This window comes from Sceloporus occidentalis, unplaced genomic scaffold (assembly GCF_023333645.1).
Source record: "Sceloporus occidentalis isolate IW3139 unplaced genomic scaffold, rSceOcc1.0.p SCAF_5, whole genome shotgun sequence".
NCBI classification, from domain to species: domain Eukaryota; kingdom Metazoa; phylum Chordata; class Lepidosauria; order Squamata; family Phrynosomatidae; genus Sceloporus; species Sceloporus occidentalis.
In genome coordinates, this window is record NW_028316985.1 from 35,694,839 (window position 1) to 35,719,367 (window position 24,529).

The window sequence follows — 24,529 nt, forward strand, 5'->3', positions numbered from 1 at the left end:
TCTCTCTCGGCTCCGCCGGGGTCTTCCTGGCCTCGCCTCCCTCCTCCTCCTCCTCCTCCGCTGCGTCGTCGCCCCTTGGCAGAGGGGCAGAGCCAGCAGAGGGGCAGGGGGTGCTGGGGGTGGTGCTGGGTGCGGGGGCTTCCTTGGGGCGCTGGGGGTGCCTTGTCCCCGGCTGCGCCATGCCGGGGCTGGGCGGCGGGGGTCGGCATCAGGGATGGGGGCAGGCAGCCGAGGAGGCGGAGGCGGAGGCGGCGGCGGAGGCACTGCTGCGGATCCCAGCCTCGCCTCCCTGGAGGGGGCCCCGCAGGAGGCAGAGGAGCCCCGCGCCCAGGAGAAGACTCCCGAGCTGCTGCTGCTGCTGCTGCTGCTGCTGAGGAGCCCCGGGCGATGGGTGAGTGGGGCAGCCCTAAGGATGAGGACCCCCAGCCCTTGGAGGAAGGGATCTCTGGCCCTGGCGCCCTGCTCCCTCTTCTCCCCAGCGGCCCTCCTGCCCCCATCCCTGGTCCCTGCCACCACCCCCCATCCCTCCATCTTCCCTTTTGTCTCCCAGGGCCATTCCCTCCAGCCACCTCCTCATCTCCTTAGCCCCCTTTCCCTTCCTCCCCTCCATCCTTCTCAGCCCCTTTCTTCCTCCTCCTCTGGGTACCCCCTTCCCATCCCATCCCTTCCCTTCCCTTCCCTTTCTATCCATCGGGTCCCCCTCTTGCCCCCAAACCTTCTTTGTGTTTGCTTCAGAAAGAGGATTCCCTTGGCACACAGGGCAGAAGAGCCCATTATTTTAAGACTGATGCTGTTATGTGTGTGTATATATATGTGTGTGTGTGGGTTGTAGGGCCCCTGGGGCAGAGGAGGAGAGAGCTGCCATCCCCCTCTCCCTCCCCTGGCCGTGCCCTGGCCCCTCAGGACCTCTGGAGGACAGCCCTTCAGCCAGGAGGACCATCTCCAGATGCACCCGCTTGCTCACTCCCTGACATGCCCCGGAGACTTGAGCATCACAGGGCTGTGTGTGTGTTTGTGGTGAGGAAAGGCAATGCCAAGGACCCTGCCTACAGCCGCAACAGCAGCTGCTTATGTAGTTCAGGAGCTCAGGGAGAAGCAGAAGAAGGCACTCCTCCCAGTGGCACCCAGACAAGAAGAGAAGCCACCCACCTGTATCTGCAGGGATGGCGTCCACCAGAATGGAGCCAAAGATGCTCCCCATTCTCCTTCCCAAGGGAAGGCCTTATCTATCAGCTCCATCATCTCGGGGGAACCCCCTGAATTTCAAAGCCAAAAAGGAGAGGTTGTAAGCCCCCCCCCTCTCTATATATATATATGCTTTCCCCCCCAAAAGGTAGAGGCACCCATCTCTCTCCTGCCAAGGCTGCCTACCTCCAAGCAGAAGCACCGCAGCCCCAGCCCATCTGCTACCCAGCCTCAATGCCAGGAGGAGATGCTTGGTGCATTGGTGCCAAGCCTGCAGCATTCTATAGGCAGCAAAAGGGGGGTGGGTGGGGAGCTTTTTGGGGAATCCCAGCCTCGATCTACCACAAATACAAGCATAAAGATGGGCCCTTCTGCTCTCCATCCCCCCCCCCTTTTTTTTTAATATTCAGAGTTTAAAAATGTATACAATCGGTTTTTCAGACCCAGGGTTGTGCTGCTTTATTTTCGGAGGGGTTGAATGTAGCACCACTGGGCATGCCTGAAGACTGGTCAGCTCAATGGAGCCATCCATCTATTGCAGGGGTGGCTGTAGTCCTCCAGCTTCATCCCTGGAGATGTGATTGTCTGCATGAGGACCGTAAAGGTGTTGTGTTGGCGAGTCAGGGAGCTGGTGCTGCAGCTGCAGACCTGCTTTTTGGCAGCACTGTAGAGACAGAATGAGAGAGCTGAGAGCAAGCAGGAAGGATGGGAAGAGCAAAAAAAGACAGGGCTGCTTCCGCCAATTGGTTCCATCCAGGTTTTGGGGTGATCCCCATGAGATACTCTAGTTACACTGATGCAGCCCTCACCCCCTTAAGGAGAGCTCCCCAACTTGAATTATTGGCAAAGCTCTTTGCACCAGCAGCCACAAGGCTATAGAGGTTTTGAACGGCCGCATCACATCACATATGCCCTGTCGGTAATCTTTGCAATGGTTTTAGAAGGTAGGCCAGGCTTACTATTATTTCTGCATTGTGGAGGAGAAGCCAAAGTTTTGGGGGGTAGATTTGAAAATGACTCGCTTGGCAGTACCTCTGGGCTAGTTTACATATATAAACATCTCACAGAAATCAGCGCTTGATGCCTTGGGAACTTGAACTGAGAACGTAAGATTTTATTAGTGATATTCAAGAGCCAGCATGGCATAGTGGTTTGAGTGCTGGATTGTGACTCTTGGAGATCAGGGTTTGAATCCTGGCTTGGCCATGAAAACCCAGCGGGTGCCCTTGGGCCATTCACACTCTCTCAGCCTCAGGGAATAGTAGTGGCAAACCTCTGAACAAATCTTGCCAAAACAACCCAAAGATAGAGTCATCTTAGGGTTGCCATAAGTCAGAAACGATGGCACACAACACACAAATGCATTTGATTTGAACTGACTCATTTGCTCAAGCCTGTCTTCATTTGATGGTGCAGTTATCTTTTATGACATATGAGTGATTAAACGCATGTGTGAACCAAACTTTAATCTTCATAGAACAGTACATGGTGTGCCAGGAAATTTTGTCCCCCAGAGGCTGAGTAGCCTTATATACCCCCATTCCCACCCACTGGAGAGAAGGGAGTCATCTATTAAATCCCAGCAAAGTCACCCACATGCATGCTTAGAAGTAGAAACTGAGTCATCCATAAAACTCTGCACCATGTTGTACAATAAAACTTTGAGCATCAGGAACCTGAAATACCAAAACAAAGGGGGGGAACAATGCATTCAGTGTGCATCCTCATTCCATTAAACTTCCATCCCTTTCCTTCAACACTCAACCCAAGATAAGAGCTCATGTCGTCTGGCACTTATTTACAAGATAGTTGTTGTTGCTGCTGTTGTTAACCTTTCCTATCTTGTGCAAAACAAATCCCAGACCATCCCCCTTCCGCTTGCACTCCTCTACCCTAATGGCCATATTGGCAAGGAGATTAAAGGAATTGTAGTCTAAAAAAACATTTCTAACCTCTATCCCTCATATAGGGCATAAATCATATCGGTTTGAAAATTTAAGAGCAGATCTGAAATCTAGTAACTGCTGGCCAACTAGGGTGGCCACCTTTTTTCCAGCAAGGCACCTGAACAAGCAGAAATTTGCCTAGTTAATATTTTCCTGTTCCTGGATCTTAGTTTCTCCAGAAACCTGAAAGTGATATCAGAGGACTGTCATTGCCTACAGATAAGAATTGAAAAAGGAGAAAACTATACTTAAATAACACCAACAGAAAAGTGAATAACTGAAGTTAGGATGTATTATATATATATGTGTGTGTGTGTTTAAAAAGGAAATTAGTTTGCTACAATTATACAATTTGATACAATCACTGGAAAAATACATAAGCCATTAAATTCTATAATGAAGAACCAAAGTCTTTAAGGAAGGGGAACATATGCAGTCTGAAAAGATGCAGAAGCTCTTATTGAAACAGATGATTAAAGTAAAATCCTTGATAGGATGGAAGTCAGTTGGCTTCTGTATGATACCAAACCACCATCTGCCTACAAGATAAACATGCGCCCATTTTTTCTGTCCCACTGGTTTTTGGTCAAACAGGTTTGTTTTTAATTGTTTACTAAATCTGCCATAAGTTGACTTGAAGGGACACAACAACAGCAACAGTCTGCAAGACTTCTTTGATCCAAAATCCATTAAGAATGGGAACAAATCTCAGAAGGGCTATAGTTTGTTCTCCTCTGAATAGAGGGAGGGAGGGCATAACAATGCAACATCTCCAAAGTAATTTCCATTCTTAGTACAAAAATAACAGTTGGACAATCTGCCTCACATTCACTGGATGAGACAATAAAGGCAAAGGCATCTGTTTCAAACTAGATCTAGAGAAATGACACCCCACAGTGACTCTTTTGAGGATGGGAAGGCCAAAACTGGGAAATGTTACATTTTGGGTTGCAACTTCATGAATCCTGACTGGCTGGGAGATTCTGGGAGCTGTGATCTCAGAAAGTAAGAAGTCCACCCTCTGAGAAAATACCAGGTCTTGCCTGCATTGCCCTTTGAGACTCCTCGAGTCACTTCAGTGAAGTCTTGTAAATATTAAGCTTGGAAGGAAGCCTGAAACTATCACAGGCCAAGGCAAAGCTCCAAAGCTAGTTTCAGGACCTGTTTGCTCAAGTTGGGTTTGGGGTATCAGATACGGGTGTGCCATACTTTTCTGGATGCTGCCCATCCTATAGCTTCATCTTTTGGTGTAGAATATAGAGAACATCCAAATGGATGTGGAACATACATGGTCAGCTGCAGTAAGGGAACTTGCCTGTTTTTGAGTGATTGCTCTGCTAGCCCTGAGAGGGTCATCCTTTTCCAGATTGGTGTTGTTCAACCAGCTGTTTGTAATACAATCATGTTTCTTTGGACTGTGATGCCAGCGTGAAATGCCATGGTATCCCCTGAGCACTTTTAGCTGCTTTCTCGATATGCTATGTCCCTCTTCTTCATGGAAAATGTCAGAAAGATGATTTTAAAAAATAAATAAAATAAAAATAACTAGATTACCCTGGGTTTTTTTTTGGGGGGGAGGTGGGATTGTGGAAGCATGGAACAGTTGATACAATAATTAGAATGTATGTATTAACAATAATAATATTAATAGTAAGAAGAAGATGGGCTTATATGTACGTATGCCTTCAAGTCTCCTGTTGACTTATGGTGACCCCATTAATTTCATATGGGTTTCTTAGGCAAGGAACACTCAGAAGTTATTTTCTTTGCCAGTTCCTTCTCCTACAGCAACTAGTCTTCATTGGTGGTCTTCCATCCAAGTACTAATCAGGGCTGACCCTGATTAGCTTCCAAGATCAGACAGGATCTGGTGCCTTTCGAGCATTTAGCCAGGTAGCTATGGTGTTAACTACATTTCAAAAGTTAGAAACCCTTTCCCAATTAGTCAGGAATTGGGTTCTCCTAGGAGATTAATAATCTTTCTTCACCTAAAGTTTATGTGATAATTGCACATGTTAGCTTTCACCCACTTTTGTTTATATGGTGTGCCATTACTGTTGTTGTTGTGCACCTTTAAGTTGCTTCTGACTTATGATCACCCTAAGGTGACCCTATCATGGGGTTTTCTTTGAAAGATATGTTCAGAGGAGACTTGCTATGGCCTAAGGGCACCCAGTGGGTTTACGTGGCCGAGCAGGGAATCAAACCTAGGCCTTAGTCCAACAATCAAACCACTACACCATGCTGGCTCTCTGTGTGCCATTATATAATGCCCATTTTCTTCTTGTATAACATACAAAACAGAGCCTGGGATCAGAAGACAATTTAGCTATTGAATTGGAGTCATCAACTTTTTTCCCCTTCCCTTTTTTGCCTTTTTGCAACAGGACTTTTGCCTCTCTTATGGCTACAAAACAACTGCAGGGTTGGCCAGTGGTTCAGCACCACCACCAATTTCTGCATCTGTGTCCTGGAAAAACTTTTACCTGTTGAATTTCTGTTTGTTATGCAGATAATAAAAGACAGAAATCTTGAGTGGGGGGGGGGGGGATAGACAACCCTCAAAACAGCAGTGACAAAGAAGGTGTTTCAGGAATGCTCTTTAAAAGCAGAGGCTGGACAGAAAGCAAAAGTTGGTGTGTAGAGGTATATTCAAAGGAAGAATGTTACAACATGTATATCACCCTTAGTTGTACCATATATGTTTCTATTGGTAGGCACTGTTGTAGGAGCCACAAGACCAAGTAAAGCTTATTTCCTATGCCATCTGACTCTGCTATCCCATCATGTGGCAGTCAAAGGCATTACTCTTTCCCTTGCCAGAACTTGGGAAAGTAATATTTTTAAACATGCTCTGGTAAGGAACTGCCAACTGTCCACACTGGCTAGGGCATTCTAGGAGCAGGATAGAATAGATTTATTTTGGTCATAGAGCAGGATAATTCTGTATAAAAACATCATTTCCAAGTATTGTTCCTTGCCTGGCCAGTTTGTTGCAAATTACATTACCTATACCAGAAATGGGAAATTTACAGCTCTCCAGTTGTGTTGGTCTGCAGCTGCAGTCCTTTCTTACTGTTAGCGATGCTGCTCAGGATTGATAGGAGTTATGGTCAAACAATACCTAAAAGGCCACACATCCTCCACTTCTGGTATACCATCTGGGCTGTCACTGTGCCACAGTTGTGCATCTTCCAATATATTGTTGGCCTTAAAGAAAGTAGGTGTAGTGACAAAGATGATTAAATATTTGTATACACCAGATCCCATCTGATCTTGGAAACTAAGCAGGTGAGCCCTGGTTAGTACTTGGATGGAAGACCATCAACTAATACCAGATGTTGTAGCCTATATTTCAGGGGAAGGGACTGGCAAAACCACCTCTTGAGTATTCCTTGTCTAAGAAAACTGCAAAATCCATGGGGTCACCCTAAGTCAACAGGTGATTTGAAGGTACATAAACACACATATTCAAGATATGAACAGACAAGTGCTCACATAATATGATAGGAGTTGACATCCTCTCATCCACACAGTTGTGTATTGATTGTCAGCCAAAAGATGAAATTCTGCACTGGGTCAGAATTTTCTTTGGGCTACTACTGCTTACTGGGTTTCTTCTTAAAAGCATTCCTTAGAATAGTGTTCAGCAGGTGAAAGGAACTTGCCTTTCTTTCTTCACAGCTTCACACTGGATGACAGGTAAAACAAATGAAAGCAGAAGGCATGGAGGGAAAAGTGGGGAGGAAGCAGGGGAAATGCCAGAGGGGAGCATCTACTAGGAACATGCTTCTGTATAAGGATCTCACTCAAATGAATAGGAGCAGTGGGCCAAGCGTTCTGGGAGGACTGCATGACTAATGTTTTCCAAGGCTTGAAATGGGATGGTTTGCTCTGAAATAAACTCTTTGTACATTGTTGAAAGTGTTGAACCAGTCAGAGTGGGCAGTGGATTTGAAAAGGATGAGGTGGTGATGGTGGTGGTGCTGCTGATAGACTGGTACAGCCTTGCAGTAATGCCAGGGTGTGTGTGGTATGATGATAAAGAGCAAGGGATATTGTCTGGCAATTAGGCTTGGCTTATAGCTGTGGTTTGGAACATATGCCGGTTTACATTCATAATATATTGCCTGTAATTGCCCATTTCCAGTTCTTTTCTCTCTGCATCTTGCTAATGCTGAGCACAAAACCAACCAAAGGAAAACTGAGGTGTACTTACATTACACACACATATCAGTTTGGTGCTACTTTAATGGTTATGGCTCCCTCCATAAAATCCTGGGATTTGTAGTTTAGTGAGGTGCTTAGAATTAATCGCTGAAGAAACTAAACTACAATTTCCAATTGTGACTGAAAGCATCTGAGGAAGTAGACTTAAGTCTATGAAAGCTCATTCTGCTAACTTCTTTAGTTAGTCTCAAATGTGCTACAAGATCTGTCTGCATACTATTCTACAGACTAACACTTCTATATCTTTAAATTCAACAATTTCCAAGGCAAACTGAGAGTACCCTGAGAATACCTCGAGTTCTTTATAGGGTGCCTTTGGAGTGCATTAGAGCAGTGGTTCTCTAACTCTGGACTTCAAATCCCAGTTGTCCCAGCCATCTTGATCAATAGGCAGGGATTCTAAAGTCCAAGAATCTAGAAGACTAAAGATTGAAAGCAACTAAACCAGAACTCTCTATTAGAGGATTCTAACTACCTTAAAATACAAATCACATTATCCCTATGGATGAAATCATGACAGTTAAAGAGGTAGCAAACTGATATAATCATGTAGCATCGACTCTATCACAGAGGACACAGGACTGGGCCTGCAGGACCTGAGCAGAGAGGCTGAGGACAGCGAGGTGTCCTTGGAGATGTCTCCTCTACAGGGTCACCAGGAGCTAAAGTCGATTGAGGGCAGTGAACAACAAGCATAGAAATATCTTCGGTTTCAGTTTAGTGAGCAAGTGCAGGGGAGCAGTTATCTTCATGTGGGTGCGTGCGCTACGAATGCCAGCTTTATCTACCTTCCCTTTAAGGACATAATGAGAAGAACAGGTAAGGTGTACTTTGAACATTTTAGTTAGGCACAGCGCAGTTAATAACTCATGGATATCAGTATGGTAGTCTCCCCAGACGACGATCCTGATGAAGCGAACCAGGTGCATTTTTGCTTTCATCTAAGTTATAACTGGCCAGCTGCTTTGTACTAGGAGAGCCATGTCCTGGGGTGGTTATACTGTTCAGAGTTGCAAGATTTGAAGTTAATGGTGGGCAACTGTGGCCTTCTAGATATTTTTGGACTACAGCTCTCATCAGCACCAGCTGATAATCGTGATGGGTTATGGGAACTGCAGTCAAAAAAATCTGGAAGACCTCAGTTGCCCATCCCTGTTGTAAGCATTCTCTAGTCTCCTTACAAAAAAAATTCTTCCAGGATTTTAAATACTGATAACATTTCAAGTTTTATAAAAAATTGTTTTAAGCTGCTGTGGTTTTCTTTTTTTTAACGCGAGTCTTATACTGCACTGTAATGCTTGGTTATTGTTGTTTGTTGTTTTATAAAATTATAGGCATTGAAACAGGTGGGAATCCTGTGGCCTTCCAGATGTTGAACTGCAATTCCCAGAATTCTTTCCCATTGACTTTGCTAGATGGGACTGATGGGACTCACAATCCAACAATATCTGCAGGGCTGTCTGATTCTACACCTGGTTTAAACCTTAGAAATAAATAAGGAGAGAAGTAGATTTTTTTAATCACAGGGAAACACAACAAAGATTCACATAGCACCTTAAAGAGTAATGAATTTAGTGTACTAAGGTTCACCTTATTAAAAGGAAACAAGCACACAACAAATGTCTTAGTCTTTTAAGTCACCAAGACTTTGTTTTCAGTCTTAGTAAGGTTTAGCAGCTCTTGGAAAGAGAGAAGAAATTTCCAGGACTAGTATAATAGGCTTTTTGTGGGAAGGGGGAGTGAACAACAACAACAACAAAAAAAAAACAATAAAGTAATGGATCAATTTAAAGTACTGGTTTGATCCTTTAAAGGGGAAGTGAGGAGGGTGTGGTCCTCCAGATAGTGCTCTGCCTCCCTCACTACTAGGTATGCAGAATTATAGTCCTTCAACATTTAGACGGCCACATGCTTTAATAACTGTGTGGCAGACCAATAGTTCAACAAGTGCAGTGTTTCCCATTTCCCTGCTAGGAAAATTATTTTAGCTGTAGAATCTCTGCTTGTGGTGCAGTGCAGTGCTTCTCAAGCTGTCTGATGTGGGTAAGTGGCATTATGTGCAAAGGACCAGGACCATATTTGTGGACTGGCACTGGGCCATGAGCCACCAGTTAGAGTAGCACTGGTACATTGGAAACAAGGCCCAGTCTTAAATATGGAATAGGTTGGAGAGCCAGTGTGGCATAGTGGTTGAGTATTGCAACTCTGGAGACCAGGAGTTTGATTCTTTGCGTGGCCATGAAACCTACTGGGTGACTTTGGGCAAATCACATGCTCTCAGCCTCAGGGGAAGGCAATGACAAAACTCCTCTGAACAAATCTTGCCAAGAAACCACCATGATTGGTAACGATTTGAAGGGACCCAACAGCAGTATCAACAACAAGGCCACAGTTCAAACAATTGTTTAGCACTTGATGATTTATTAGCAGTCACTGGGCCCATTCATATTTACACCATTGTGAAGCTGTGATCCCTCTTTAAGTGCCTTGGTTCCATCTATGGGACTGGCATTCTGGGGTGGCACTAGAGCAATCTGATGAAGAACTATTAAGTGTGCCCCCATAAACTTTCAGCCCCAGGATTCTGTAGGACAGAGCTATGACAAAGTGGAATCATAGCACTATAACTGTCTAGTGTGAATGAGTCCATTTTCTCTCTGCTTAACATAGGGCTGTTGTAAGGATAAAGCAAAGAAAATGCTGTCTTGATTACTCAGAGTTCCTTGGGGTCAAGAATGAGAGGTACAAACAGGATAAGCAAAGACTAAAGCATTAAAGAAATGGGCATCAAAGTCCCTGAGCCTTATGAGCACGGAACATTTCTCAGAAATGAGGCCAGAAGTCTTAGTGGGGGGAGGGTGGGTGTGGGTGGGGATATGTAGTATTCCATCAATATTGCTACCACTCCACAAAAGAATCTTATTTAGCTTGCCCTTAACTGCCCGTGACCTTGACTAATGACTCAGAGATTCCAGATGGGAAGGCTTACATCAGTCAAGAGCTTCTGTGTACAAAGATACCCCTTTCTCCTCTTTGAGGAAGGATGAGGGAACAATCACTGTCTTTGGCAGCTTAAGGAGCTGGGCAGCATCCAGCACCAGGCTATGTTGTTTTGCATAATTTATAGCATTCATCATTTGATACCCAACTATTTGGCATCTTTCTATAATCACACATGGGGATTCCCCCCCCCCCCCCCATCATTGCATTATTGCTAGAGCAGAGTTTATAGTTCCTCACTGATGAGAGGGAAGTCACTCTTCCTATGCTCAGGGGTGCCTATCTTTTTTTATTTCACGTATTTCAGGATGCAGTTTGTTGATCCTGGAAACAGATTCTGTGATAACTGCCATTAGAGCTAAGGCAAGGCAAAAGAGATCTAACTGGGGCTTGTGCTGTGTCAAAGGTTGTAGGTTCAGATACAGATTTCAGCTGATATACCTCAGATGCAGGCTCTACTCCATTAAACAGAGTGAGGCAACTGCCTCAGGGCTCCAAATACAGGGGGGGAGTAGCAAGAGCCCTCTGAGTATACGTAACAAGACTCCTAGCTGTTTCCTTGTCTTGGGGGACACTGCTGTGTGAGTCATGCAGGGCATTCTGTATCCCCTAAACTAGCCTGCTGTCAAGAGGCTACTTTTAACCTCTTAAAAATTATGGAGGACTCTCATCCATTGTTTGTTGTTGTGTGCCTTCAAGTCATTTCCGACTTATGGTGACCCTATCATGAGGTTTTCTTGGCAAGTTTCTTCAGAGGGGTTTGCCATTGCCATCCTCTGAGGCTGAGAGTGTGTGACTTGGCTAAGGTCACCCAGTGGGTTTCCATGACCAAGATGAGATGTGAACCTTGGTCTCCAGAGTCATATTGTGTGGCGGCTGGCTTTCTTAGATCTCTCATACTAGATCTTTCAAATTTCCTCGCACTGGGTCTCTTGGATCCCACCAATTGGCACCAAATTATGTGACCACCACAGGATTACACAGGATTCTTCTCTTGTCTTATGACAAATAGTTTGAGGTTTCTTCTATCTCAGAACTATGTCTCTAACCCTTGGTCCTCCCACTGACTTAAGTCTCTTTATTATTAAGTGTTTTTACTTTTCTTGGTAGCATGTTTTGATGTTATACATAAATCACTTCAGGCCACTCCCTTGGGAACAAAAAGAAAATAACTTTTATTTATAGAAAGAGCTTATGATGGTATCTCTTTTGGTAGTTGGTTCTTAAAGCTTATGGTTATAGAATGTATATTACTTTACTGGTTACAAATTGACTTTGTTTCAGTTCACTCAAGGACTTCTTTTAGTTCTTTCCACACACCTTCCACTAAAGCTTATTCAGTAGGAGTATAAATCCTATGAATCTCTAGCTTTATTCATAAATTACAATTCCACAGAATAATGTGAATTTGAGCCTTCCCTTGACTGGCTCTTCACTGCTCAAAGAACTTATCAATTTAGACTGATTTCACAGGACTTCTTCTGTCCTTCTGAAATCCCTCGTCCCTATATGGGATTCTGAATCCCTCTCAAGGCTAAACCCTTAGTTCCAACTGCACTCTTGGCAGTTCTGAGACACGCTCCTGACTCAGCAGGCTATACACACTCATCAGTGGCACTGGACTTCTTTTGTCCCTCTAAAAGCCTTTCTCCTAATATGGGAGTCTGAATCCCATTCAGGCTGAACCCCTCATTGCAGTTCTAAGACACACTCACCAGTGGCACTGAACTTCTTTTGTCCCTGTATGAGCCTTTCTCCTTATATGGGAGTCTGAATCTCAGTCAGGCTGAACCATTACTTCCAACTGCACTCTTGGCAATTCTAGGATACACTCCTGCCTCAGAAGGCTTGACACACTCATCAGTGGCACTGGACTTCTTTTGTCCCTTTAAAATCTATTCTCTGATATGGGAGTCTGAATCCCATTCAGGCTGAACCCTCATTCCCAATGCACTCTTGGCAGTTCTAGGACACACTCATATGCTCTTAACAACCTTTTTGCCAGCCTGTCCCTGATTGGCTGTTCTGGACATTCCAATCTGCCAGTGTATCTCCATATAGTCCAGCACTCAAACCATTACACTACACATGAAATGGAGTGCATGTGCTGTCTTCTTCTTTGCATTAGGACCCATAATGTGTGGGCTAGCCCAGCTCAGGTGTCTGCGCCCTTGGAGAACTGCTGTCTGTTAGATCAGACAGTACAAGGCAAGGTTGAACATTGGATGGAGCAGCTAAGGTCATTTTGCTACAGGAGGCAAAGGACAAGATGGCAGTCGCCAACACTGGTGATGAGATTCCTCACCTGAAGACAGCAGGTTAGTTCAGGAAGTGTAGGCCAGGCCATGTGGAATAGCCAGCTCTCTTCACTAATAGACTATCCTCCTTACACCAGTAGGCTTGGTGTCACCCGGTGTGATAACTCATGGTGCCACTCCCTCCCATCGGCCTTCTCCCATTCCACACCATACACAATCCTTAGTAATGCTTTTTTGCACTCATGCAAACAATGGGGCATGTGCTCGTGGCATGGGGCAGCACACGCACCATTTCTTTAATTGTTGCGCAGCTTCAGCATAAGCTTTAAGTTGTGTATAGTCCACCCGCATATGGCATGGGCGCACTGTACTTTCAGATTACAATATCATATGCATGACATAGTGAAGATTTGGTTAAAATGTGATGTTTTTAAAGAATATTTTAAAAGAATAAAAAATTAATTAATTAAAAATAAATCTAAAATTTTGAAATTTTAAATTTTAATGTTAAAAATTTGGGGGGGGGGGTCTCTCCTTTCTCTTTCTACTGAGCTTCACCCAACTCCCATCATTTCTTAAAGCATTTAAAAGAGAAGCAGATGAATGCGACAGCCCATTTCTGCCAAAATGCAGATGTTTGAGGAGCCCCTTAGGATGTCACCTGGTAGTTCACACACAAACACACCGGACCCTCTAGTGATGCCAGCGCCTTAGGCCATCCTTTTGTAGGCAGGTGAAGATCATTTTTGTGGTTTGAGGGGGTGATCTTTCAGAATGTATGATAATGGTTATTTGTTGTTTTCTTTTTCATGGTCTTGCTTTTAAACTGCTTTCATCCAGTTGTTGTTGTTATTATTATTATTATTAGCTTTATTTATAAAGTGCTGTAAATGTACACGGCACTGTACAAAACCAAGTAAAATCAAGAATATATAAAAAGCCTGCCTATGGCGTACAATCTAGAAGTTAAAACAACAAATTAAAAACATCATAAGAAAACAAGTTAAAACAAGTTGTTAGTTTAATTATATTTTTGCTTATTGTGTGATATGAATTTTAAAGCTGTATCTGTGTTAAACTTTGTAAGATGTCTTGAATCCTAGGGTTGCCTCTGCATTGCAGAATTAATGCAGTTTGACACCACTTTAGTTGTCAAGCCTCAAAGCTATGAAATTCTGGGATCTGTAGTTTTGTGAGATATTTAGCCTTCTCTGTTAGAGAGGTCTGGTGCCACAACAAACTACAAATCCCAGGACTCTATAGGATGGAGCCACGATAGTTAAAGTAGTGTCAAGTTGCATTAATACTGCAGTGTGGCAGCAGCTCTAAGTCTTGGAAAGGGTGTGATGATGATGGTGATGATCATAGAATCATAGAGTTGGAAGAGACCACAAGGACCATCCAGTCCAACCCTCTGCCATGCAGGAACTCTCAATCAAAGCATACCCGACAGATGATGATGATGATGACTATACCACTGTCATCTGCCACCTGTAGCAACCACATATACTCCACCCCTCCACCGCCAATGAAAGTTCTCTGCATTGATTTCCATCATTCTTAACTGTTACAAAAATGCACTTAAATGTAAGGCAGAGAAAAATTGCCCAGGGATAGTCTGTAGCCTAACAATGGTCCAAAACACACTGCAGAAATAATCCAGTTAACTGACCTGGCTGAATGCTAGGGAATTCTGGGAACTGTAATTTTGTGAAACATTTAGCTTTCTTTCTCAGAACTCTGGTGCCACAACAAACTACAATTCCCAGGATTCCCTAGCACTGAGCCTGGATAGTTAAAGCAGTCTCAAACTGGATTATTTCTGCAGTGTGTTTTGGACCAGTGTGGCCTCTGCTTTTAGGATCCAGCCATCTTCCTTTAATGAAGTTCATTTCCAATTATGTGTTAAGTGTCCTGCTAGCTTAGCTGAACACAGCAGTTACCCATAAAAAGCTGTGGGGTTTATGCGAGATAGGCATTTTAGACTGTTTGACTGTAGTAGAGGCTTCTTGCTGTGTCTGTGAAATCTGCACAGCAAATAGTAAATCAACAGCTAGTATGACTTTCAAGTGATTCTAATAAATTAGGAATCCAAATGTTCTTGGGAATTTGGGTTAATATTTCATACTGTGAAAAAGGCCACAAACATTAGTAGTTTGTTGGCTGGAGGGATTGTTCAGGTTATGCACTTCTCACAAATGAGAAAGTAAACCTGTTTCTAGATCAGAGATGGAAAATTTCCCCTACTCCTGCAACAAAAGTTTGACTTCAAACCCATTTTCAGAACATTGCAGGGCCAGTCCAAAACGTTTTGCTTCCCTGGGCATGTACGTATTAGTGAGGGCTGATGGCTGATGGCCATTGTAGGCCAAAAACATCTGGAGGGCCATAATTGTACTTTCTAGAGACATTAGTGTACTTGGCTCTCCCTGCACTATCAACATGGACTTTGTTTAACTTTATGGTTTATTAGGATTATCATATCTCCAGGCATGACCCTGAGTTCCAGCAGGTGATCAGATGTTCTAACCGCAGAGGAGAACAATGCACTGCAAAATATAAGATATTCAAGAAGAACGTAGGACATTACAAAAGAAAAAGCTAAAAACTCCAGTATAGGTATAAATTCATGCTTCTTGGTCATACTCAAAATTGAGGAAATTTTTAAAATCCTCTTAGTTGAAATGTAGGACATGACCTGGAAAAAGAGGACATCTGGTCATCCTGGTTCCAGGGCCTGCTTCCTTTTCTCTAATTGCCAGGTTGAGGGGGAGGAATCTCAGGCCAAGAGCACTATCTTGAAAGAAGTGTGCTGTATATCTATTTTTATACTTGGTGCTTTTTATTTGAATGCCATACTGTGTGTCTGTAACTGATGCTTAATGACATCACCAGGGAATCCTGGGACATAACAAAGAATCATATCCCCAGTTTTGCCTCTGATATCTCAAGGTCTGGCATAGACCTGACCTGGCCATCCTATGGTTTATACTTTAGTGGGGTTTACACTTGGGACTACCTTTTCTGGATCTTTTAAACTGGTTTCGCTTCTAAATATCTTCAGCTTGCCACTCAGAAACTGAGCAGATATGGTAAACAAACTGTCTGCAATGGTTCACATTTGATGGCTTCTTGCTGGATGGCTGTTGAAAGCACATGAGCCAAACAAATTAAACATTGACAACCATACTTAGGCATGAAAAAGTTGCAGTGCTTTAGAGAAAGATGGAATATTGATTAAAACCAACAATAAAGAAAGAAAGTATAGAATTATTCAATAAATCTCAGGAATAAATGGAACTGATTCTCAAGGGGCTTCCAGATATAAGACTAATTGATTCATAGAACTGTAGAGTTGGAAGGGATGCCAAGGGCCATCAAATCCAACCTCCTGCTAGTATGAGAAGCCACAATCAAAAGATCTCTGAGAAATGGCTATCCAATCTTGTTTTAAAATCTAAAATGAAGGAGGTGAACTCCTGGAACCACCAGTCAAAAGATATGATGCAGCTGTTCTCTCTTCTTCAGTTCAACATATTTTTTATGGAAACAAAAAAAAAATGGGAGGAGTGGGGAAATTGTAGATTTACAAGCAGAGTTCTGAAAATGTTAGTTCTTGGGAGGTGAAGAAGTGAACTACAGATCTGGCAGGCTGCATGCAGCCCATGGGTCTCAGTTTGTTTACCCCTATCTTAGAGGAATGCATCCAAATACACTACAGGGGATCTGTTCACTTGTAACTAAAGGTGAAGCAAGAGAGAAGGTAGAACAGGTTCTTCTCATTGGTGGTAGGGTGGTCACATGCGAAAAAGCCATTGCATTAACAGTCATGTAATGGAAAGGATTTAATCAGGTTTGGTCAAAGATTCTAAAAACAGATTTCCTTGTATGCAAGTTTAACTAGATCTGAAGCACTTAATTCCAAAGGGAAATGAAAAGCATCTATCTATGACTGAAGGGTAAAATGACTTTCAAGTCCTGCTCATTGAAGATGTTTATACTCTGATATTTACCGAGATGACTCCACAGAGCAGTTTATGACAAATTTTTAAAACAATCTGGATTTTAGAATCTAGATTTGTCATACAAATTGCACCAGGTGAAATTCTCTCTTCTAAATTAATGCAGGGGCGGGAACCTTGCCCTGGCTATCTTACATAGTAGTTTCATTTGTTAGCCTTTAGACAGCAGGTGAAAGTTCGTACCCTCCAACTATCCCCTTTGGCAGCAAGCCCCAATTTATCTTCTGTCCCATTTTTTCAGCTGCTTTTAACAGGTCTGTTTCTATCTCTTCCCTTCCTTCTTAATCTGGTTTACTTCAGTTACTACAAACTGAAAAAAACCTGCAAACTTGCTGTGGAAGCCTTCCCCTGTAGATTTTAGTATTCTAGCAGGTTCGTATGGGGAGGTACTGTTTTTCAGATAGTCTGGACCTAAGCCATATAAGGCTTTTATGGATCATGATCAACACTTTGAATTGTACCCAGAAACGAACTGGCAGCCAGTGAAAATGTTTTAACAAGCGAGTTACAGTTGGTTCTCTGTACCCACAGATTCTTTATCCAAGGATTCAACCATCCATGGCTTGAAAATATTAAAAAAAAATATACATTTCAGAAAGCAAACCTTGATTTAGCTATTTGATATAGGGGGGTAACATTTTACTACACCATTGTATATGATGGGACTTGAGTATCCATGGATTTTGGCATCCCCACGGGGTCCTGAAATCAAAACCCAATGGATACCAAGGGCCCACTGCACATGCTCTCTAAAATACATGCTGTTATGTTAATACTTCTTTGGTTTTGTATGATAACTATGTGAGATCATAAATCTAAAAGAGTAATTAAAAATACTTTAAGTGCTTTACATAAACTCATTGTTGAGTCTAGTATTCTGCTGATTATAAGTTCTTCTGTGAGCTGCTACCTTTAAAAAATTATTATGGTTTTTATTGTTTTTAAAATTTGTCATCAGTTGCCTCATGGAGTCAGCAGGGTAAATAGGCAGAGTACAGTGTATAAACATCTTCAATGAGCATAACTTGAAAACCAGTTTACTCCTATCAGGCATTGATAGATGCTTTTCATTTCCCTTTGGAATTAAGTGCTTCTGATCTGGTTTGAACTTACATAGGAGCAAATCTGTTTTTAGAATCTCAGAATCTATATCACTAGAGACCCAGCAATTAATAACCAAGATAAGGCAAGGAAAGTGAGAGGAACTTGAGTGTTCTTTGTAAATACCTGTGAGTAAGCCCTTCTTCTCTGTGGGGAATTAATAAACATTCCCCAAAGAAGGATAATTAAGCAATCTCATGTTTGCAGCCAATTTGTATCAGCTGTTCCTAGGGGAAGAAAGTAGCAGTACTGTACTGCCATTTCACAGAATGGGAAATAGAGGCTCTGGGAAATCAAACTGCTGTACTTTTCTGAAGAATATCAGAGGACAAAATCTGACAGGCTATTAAGATTCTGGGTAATGGATTCATCAGAGAAACAGAGAAATATCTGTGGGGGTGAGTATGAGAGTAAGAAATGGGCATCGGTCCACTTTAATCTTCTGACTATTTTAATCATTCCTCTGCCTATTAGAAACAGTTGTGTTCCTGATCCCTTACGGGATCATACCAGGGACTTGTAAACAAGCATAAGATGGTTGTGGTGAAACTTAGGGCCATGTTATATAGTAGTTGGATTCAACACGAAATTGGTAAGAACTTTTAGTTTTTATTTTTCATTCATTGTAAATCCTTTCCTTTTTTAAGCATATGAGAAGAAATGTGTTCAGCAATATCATCCATGCAGCAGCTGGGAAAGTTTTTTGTTTGTTTAAATGCAGCTTCCAGGATCACATGGTGGGGAACTATGTTGGCAGAGGATTCTGGGAGCTGTAGTTCAAAAAGTAACTTTTTCAAGCTCTGCCTCTATGAGAATAAAGGTGAGGCATGCCATTTGCTCCACAGGGGTCCCTACTGAATCACAAGCTGAAGCTGTGAATTCTTTAAGCACTTTAGAATGCAATCCTGTGCATTAATTTGAGAATAGATGCTGTTGCACTTATTAAGATTTATTTCCCAATAAACCTACAAAGGAATAAACTGAAAGGCCTCACTCCTGCATATACTATATAAATTTTTACTAAGAAGGAGCAGTACTTTGCAAATCGGTGGAGTTGTCTGGAATGTTTTGTTTTTGAAGAAACCTGATCTTTAAACTACTTGCAAGGATATAAACTCTCTTCTGGAAGAGCTCCAGTGTGTTTAAGAGGAACAGAATAAGCAGAAACAAGAAGTACAATTGGTCCTTCTTATACACAGATTTTTTTATACACGGATTCAAGCATCCACGTTTTTTTCAAAAAAGGTATAAATTTCAAATATCAAACCTTGATTTTCCATTTTTTATAAGTGACACCATTTTGCTATATCATTATATTTAATGGGACTTGAGCATCCACGGATTTTGTTATACACGGGGATCTTGGAACCAAACCCCAGTGTTTAGCAAGGGTTCACTGTAGTTAGTTCTGCTAGTACAGAATCCTAAAGTTGCATACCCTCCAACATTTCACAGGTGAAAATTGACGCATGTGGCCAAGTAACATAAGTGTGTTCTAGATGGCAAAATTTATTCATGAGAAAGAATATACAAACTAGGTGGAGCTGCAGCAGTTTGCTTTTGCCTAAGACTACTGAGAAAGTGAAGATTTTGCCCCCTCTTCTCCCCGCTTTTGAGTTAATTGAGTGCAAACTACTTTTGCACTTTGAAGTCAGTTTGCTGCAACTGAAGAAAGTTGAGAAGAAAGCGGGGAAGGTGGGTAGAGGAGAGAGGAACTGAGATTTTAAAAATAGCTTAAAAGGTGGAATGACAAAGGATTTAGCAGGACTGTTGCTACCTAATCTGATATCTCAGAGGTGGCCCCTTGCCTTTGACCCTCTAGATGTTTTGGCTTTCAGCTTCCAGAAGCCCTGGCCACCATAGTCAATTGTCAAGGATATGTCTCTGTGTTGAAGTTTCAAAGACATGGAAAGCCAAAGACTAAGAACCACTGACCTAGCCCAACCTTCTATTGATGCAGTGAATCCATTTTGTAGACTAAGGGTACATCTGCACTGTAGAAATAATGCAGTTTGACACCACTTTAACTACCATGGCCCCATCCTACAGAATCCTGGGTTTTGGAGTTTTGTGAGGCACCAGCACTCCTTGGCAGAGAAGTCTAAATACCTTGTAAAACAAACAACAAATTCCAAGTGGTAGAATTCAAAGATACAGCCATGTTAGTCTGTAGAATCAGTATGTAGGGAAATCTTGTAGCACCTTTGAGACTAACTAAAGAAAGAAGTTGGCAGCTGAAGCTTTCGTAAACTTAAGTCCACTTCCTCAGATGCATTCGGATGCATCTGAGAAAGTCCGAATGCATCTGAGGAAGTAGACTGAAGTCTACCAAAGCTCATGCTGCCAACTGCTTTCTTTAGTTAGTCTCAAAGGTGCTACAAGATCTCCCTACATACAAATCTCAGGGTTCCATAGGATGGAGCTACATCTCTTAAGGTGTCAAACTGCATTATTTCTACAGTGTAGAAGCGCCTAAGGGTGTTAGGAAATACAGAAGCTCTTGCAGAAAAAAAAATAGCTATGGATGTTTAATTTTGTTTTGCTTTTCACTCTCTACTGTCTGTGTTTGCATGTTTGTAAATAGGTCTGAACTTTAGACTCTAAAGACTCTTTTGAAACCTGAATTCATTATTTTGTTCATACCTTTGTTCATTTACATGTAAGCCAGTTCTGCTGGCTTCCATCAAACAGGATTAGGCTCACAGCCAAGAACACACACTTGCAGTCAGCACCTGTACAGAATTAGAAGCACCTCAGTTCAGTACGATGCTGACTCTACCCACAACCTAACCACCTGCATATGTTCAGGCTCTTGCAAGTAAATTCTGTTGTAACTGGCCTGCCTCTAAGTGTGCTTGGGACTAAAGAAAGCTTACTTGAAATGCATTTAACATATCTTGGGGTAGTCGTATTGGCTATATGTAGCAAAGTACAATATCATGCAAAATGGCCAACAAAAGTGCACACTATACATGTTGCAAGCTTTTGATGCTTTACCGGCTTCTTCATCAGGCCAAGATATTAAAAATCAGAAAGGAGGGGGTGAATGTTGTAGGCCTGCATTTTGTCAAGATGGTGTGGCTGCTGTCCTCAGTTCAGATGGTATGGAAGGGTATTCTTACAGGCAGGACCCTTCTCCTTCTGGCCATAGGGGTACTGGGAAATTGTTAAAGTCCTGGAAATAAACTTTAAATTCCATTAGCAAGACAAAAGGTTACTGCCTTTGAGAGCTAGTTTGCCAGGATGCATTTCTTAGTGAAAGAGACACCCTTTAAAATGGCCACACTTCACAAAATCACTTGCTAGTCTGCAATCTTCTTTGTGTAATTGCTATGTTGGTTTTAGTGACATTAGGATACTTATTATACCATTAAGAGTAATTAGGAACTGTAAACAGGGCTATGTGAAGACAACACTCTTGCATACACATACTGGTGCCTTGAAAAGCCAGTTGAATCTCATATTACTAGTTCAATTTTGGTGGGAAATATTTGGATTTTCCCCATTTGAGCTCTAAGAATATCTATTTTTCCAATATCCATTGTTAATGCCGCCAAATTGTTAGAGATCTCTTGCAGTCCTGGTAGAAAAATAATGCTGAGGCTGGAAATATGTTACCTAAACCGATTTATTATTATAAATCCTCCATTGAGGTGTTCAGGAGTGGCCTGGATAGGATTATTGAGAGCAACAAAGGGTGAAATTCTTAGTTTGCATTATGGTTGAAGAAGGTAAGTGCAATGAGATACATTAGTGTGGCAGACACCTGGAAGTCATGTGGGAACTGTGATGATCCTTAATAATACAAATGGAAGATAATTGACACTTGCAGAATCAGGAAGTGTGGCATAATATTAATAAAAAGTAGCTGGACATCTGAAACTTCTCTGAATTGCTTGGTACCCCCTCTCTTGATCTCATCCCTTTTTTTGGCTTTGTGTTGGAGCACTAAATGTAATCGTCAGGTCCTTAGAGCAGTCTTCTAGATGGCTTGACCTTCAACCACTATTACCCCCAGCATGGGAATGGGCGTGTTGGTTGATGGTGATGGAAACAGTACAGAGGATGTTGAATTAGAGAAAATCACTCTAGAGGAGACTAATTCTCAATTTTTGGTCTTACACGTGTTTTTGGATTTCAGGTTTGAGAATTTCTGGCTATTGGCCATGTTGTCTGGAACTTCTGGGAGTGGAAGTCCAAAATACCTACAGGAGAATGACTCCTCCACAGCCTAAGATATGGTGTGTGAAGGTGAATGTGTTATGTAGAAGCAAAGCCTGGCAGCTTGAGAGAGGAAGCTTGATGTAGAGCTCATGAGCAGCATCCACACTGCAGGGATAACCCAGTTTGACACTACTTTAATGGCCATGGCTCAGTGCTGTGTAATTCTGGGAACTGTAATTTTGTGAGACATTTAGTCTTCTCTTTCAAGAGAGTTCTGGTGCCACAACAAACTACAGTTCCCATAATTCTAGCATTAAGGCAAGGCATTAATTCTGCAGTGCACATGTAGCCATAGCAAAAAACAAACAAACAAACAAAAAACCCGGTCATCAAACTAAGCAGAATGTCAAGATATCCTTGTTCTGGCTCCTCAGCCTGAAAGGGAGGTGAAAGCTATGAAAACACAAGCAATCCTCATGGTTAACATGCCATACTGCTGGTATAAATCAACTAGTAAGATGTTTATCCAGAAGACGAAGCATATTCTAGCTGAAGTAATATCAGACATTTTAGAGAGCTTCTGAAGAGACAGCCTTTTGAAGAAAAGCAAAATGTAGAGTGATGTAGCCAACATCATAAAGGAGCCTCATGATGTAGTGTCAAGGAATGTGGGATAGAGTCTATCTTTTATGACTAGGCAATACAGTATAATCTAGTGGCACACAGTTGCTAATTACTAATCTTGTTAGATATTCCTCTTTCCTTCTTCTTTAACCAACATATCTAGGTCTTCATCTTCTGGTGCCTTTATAAACAATTGCATGACAGAGAAAAACTGTAGCCCATCAGCTATTGCTGGTAAACAAACTTCACACAAGTAGAAATCCTTCCACATTTGTAACTGTCAGAAAGCCACAGAAGTCCTAGTCCATAATGAACCTAGAAACCCGACTTGGAAATTCAAGGACGTCTAGAAGCTTGTGATTCAGCTACAAGATTTGTATAACCAGCTTGGGTAGCCAAAGAATGTAAGAAACAGTCATATACCCATGCATAGTAATCTCATTTTCTATTTGTGGATCCAAATATTGGTTGCTGCTTGGTTAGGTCTTGCAGAAATAACATCTGCACCTCTTAACACCACAACCCATAATTTAGGACACACAAGTCTTTTGGGTTTTTACAGACTTCTTTTGCAATCAGAATAGGCAGGCACAGAATGAAAACAGTTTTCATGTCCCAAATGGTTTAGACAAAAGAGCAGATATGGCTGCTTAATTAGATTTCTTCCTGGCTGCAGGTACATGAATCTTGGCTTGTTCTCTCATCACAAAGGATGGAGTCCAAATGAAACAGTGGAATAAGCCTACAGCTGTCAGAAAAGTTTCAAGATCTAAAAGGTAAAATAAATATATCCCTAGGAATTACCTCTAGCCAAGGAACCAATGAACCAGGACATTTCCTGAGTTTGCAGATGTCTTTAAAGCACTGCAGAAAAGGTGCAGTCAGGTTTTTTTGGGGTGTGGGGAGTGTTCTCTTTTATAATGGACAAGGTAGGCCTGAAGAGTTATCATATTATGCTGTCTAGTAGGTGCAGATTTCTGATGTTTGGGACACACACAAACCCTTTGAAGCTAAAGGAACTAGGGCTTCCAGCAAAACCCACTAGTATAGGCAAGCAGCTATCACTGGCAGTGCTGCACTGAAGTCCTGCAGGATGAAATGAAGATGGTTAGATGTTTGCTATATCTTTGGATGTGATTTTAAGCATGTTTTTGAACAGTGTGCTTGTGAAAAGCCATGTGTCTTTGCACATTGGAGGTGCCTGTCAATTCTGATGTGATGGGTGTTTTTACCCTGCCTTGGGTTTAAGGTTCCCAGATCCTGGGGCCCAGCCTTGAGTCCAGTGTGCTTAGGCCAATGAAGCACACAAGGATGGAGGGTTCAACAACCTTTTGTTCACATTTTGGTACCTGGTGATCATTCGCAAAGCAAGTACATGTTTCAGTTACTTTATATTTAAAGCTCCTGGCTAACATGGTGTCACTATCGGATTGCCTCTCCAGTCCCAAGCTGGCAATGCTGAATTGGCTGAAATCCTGCACAGGCTCACTGCAGTCACCTAGCACCTTGGGGACACCACCATTACAACCCTTGCCCTTTGCACATAACCAGTGTACACTGAGTAACACATTAACAGTTCAAATCTCCTCTCTTGCCTTTATCAAGGGGTCATCTCTAGGTCTCATGTTTGGTCTCCAAAATCTCAGTATTAATCTGGCAACCCTACATTCTTCATAGGTTGGAAGAGTACTTTAGGGGGAGGAGTTGGGGAGTTGTAGTCCAGAAAGGTACCTTTTCCAAGCTCTGGATTTTTCATTGCTGCCTGCCCCTCTAAAATAACAACAACAATTATTATTATGTAATGTGCTTGTTGCATGGGTGATGTATTCTGAAATCCAAATAACTCATCTCTCCCAGTTGCTGCAGTTCGTTTGTGTCCACAGTTGCACTTGGCAAGGCCTGGAGAACTATAGGATGGCTTTTGCATAATTTAAGAAGGCTTTGCATTATTTATTGGCTATTTGTGCAGTGGAACAGCATCTTCTAATTTCCTCTAAAT

The 24,529-nt window shown here is 42.3% G+C and overlaps 1 protein-coding gene across 3 annotated transcripts in view; it reads left to right on the top strand.

Moving 5' to 3' along the window:
• The first annotated feature begins 225 nt into the window (after positions 1–225).
• MGAT3 (beta-1,4-mannosyl-glycoprotein 4-beta-N-acetylglucosaminyltransferase) overlaps positions 226–24,529 on the top strand; it is a 63,378-nt gene continuing 39,074 nt past the window's right edge. For all 3 annotated transcript variants that reach the window (XM_089528227.1, XM_089528226.1, XM_089528228.1), the window contains exon 1: positions 226–391. The gene's annotated coding sequence lies outside the window, so the exon portion shown is untranslated. The remainder of the gene's footprint in view (positions 392–24,529) is intronic.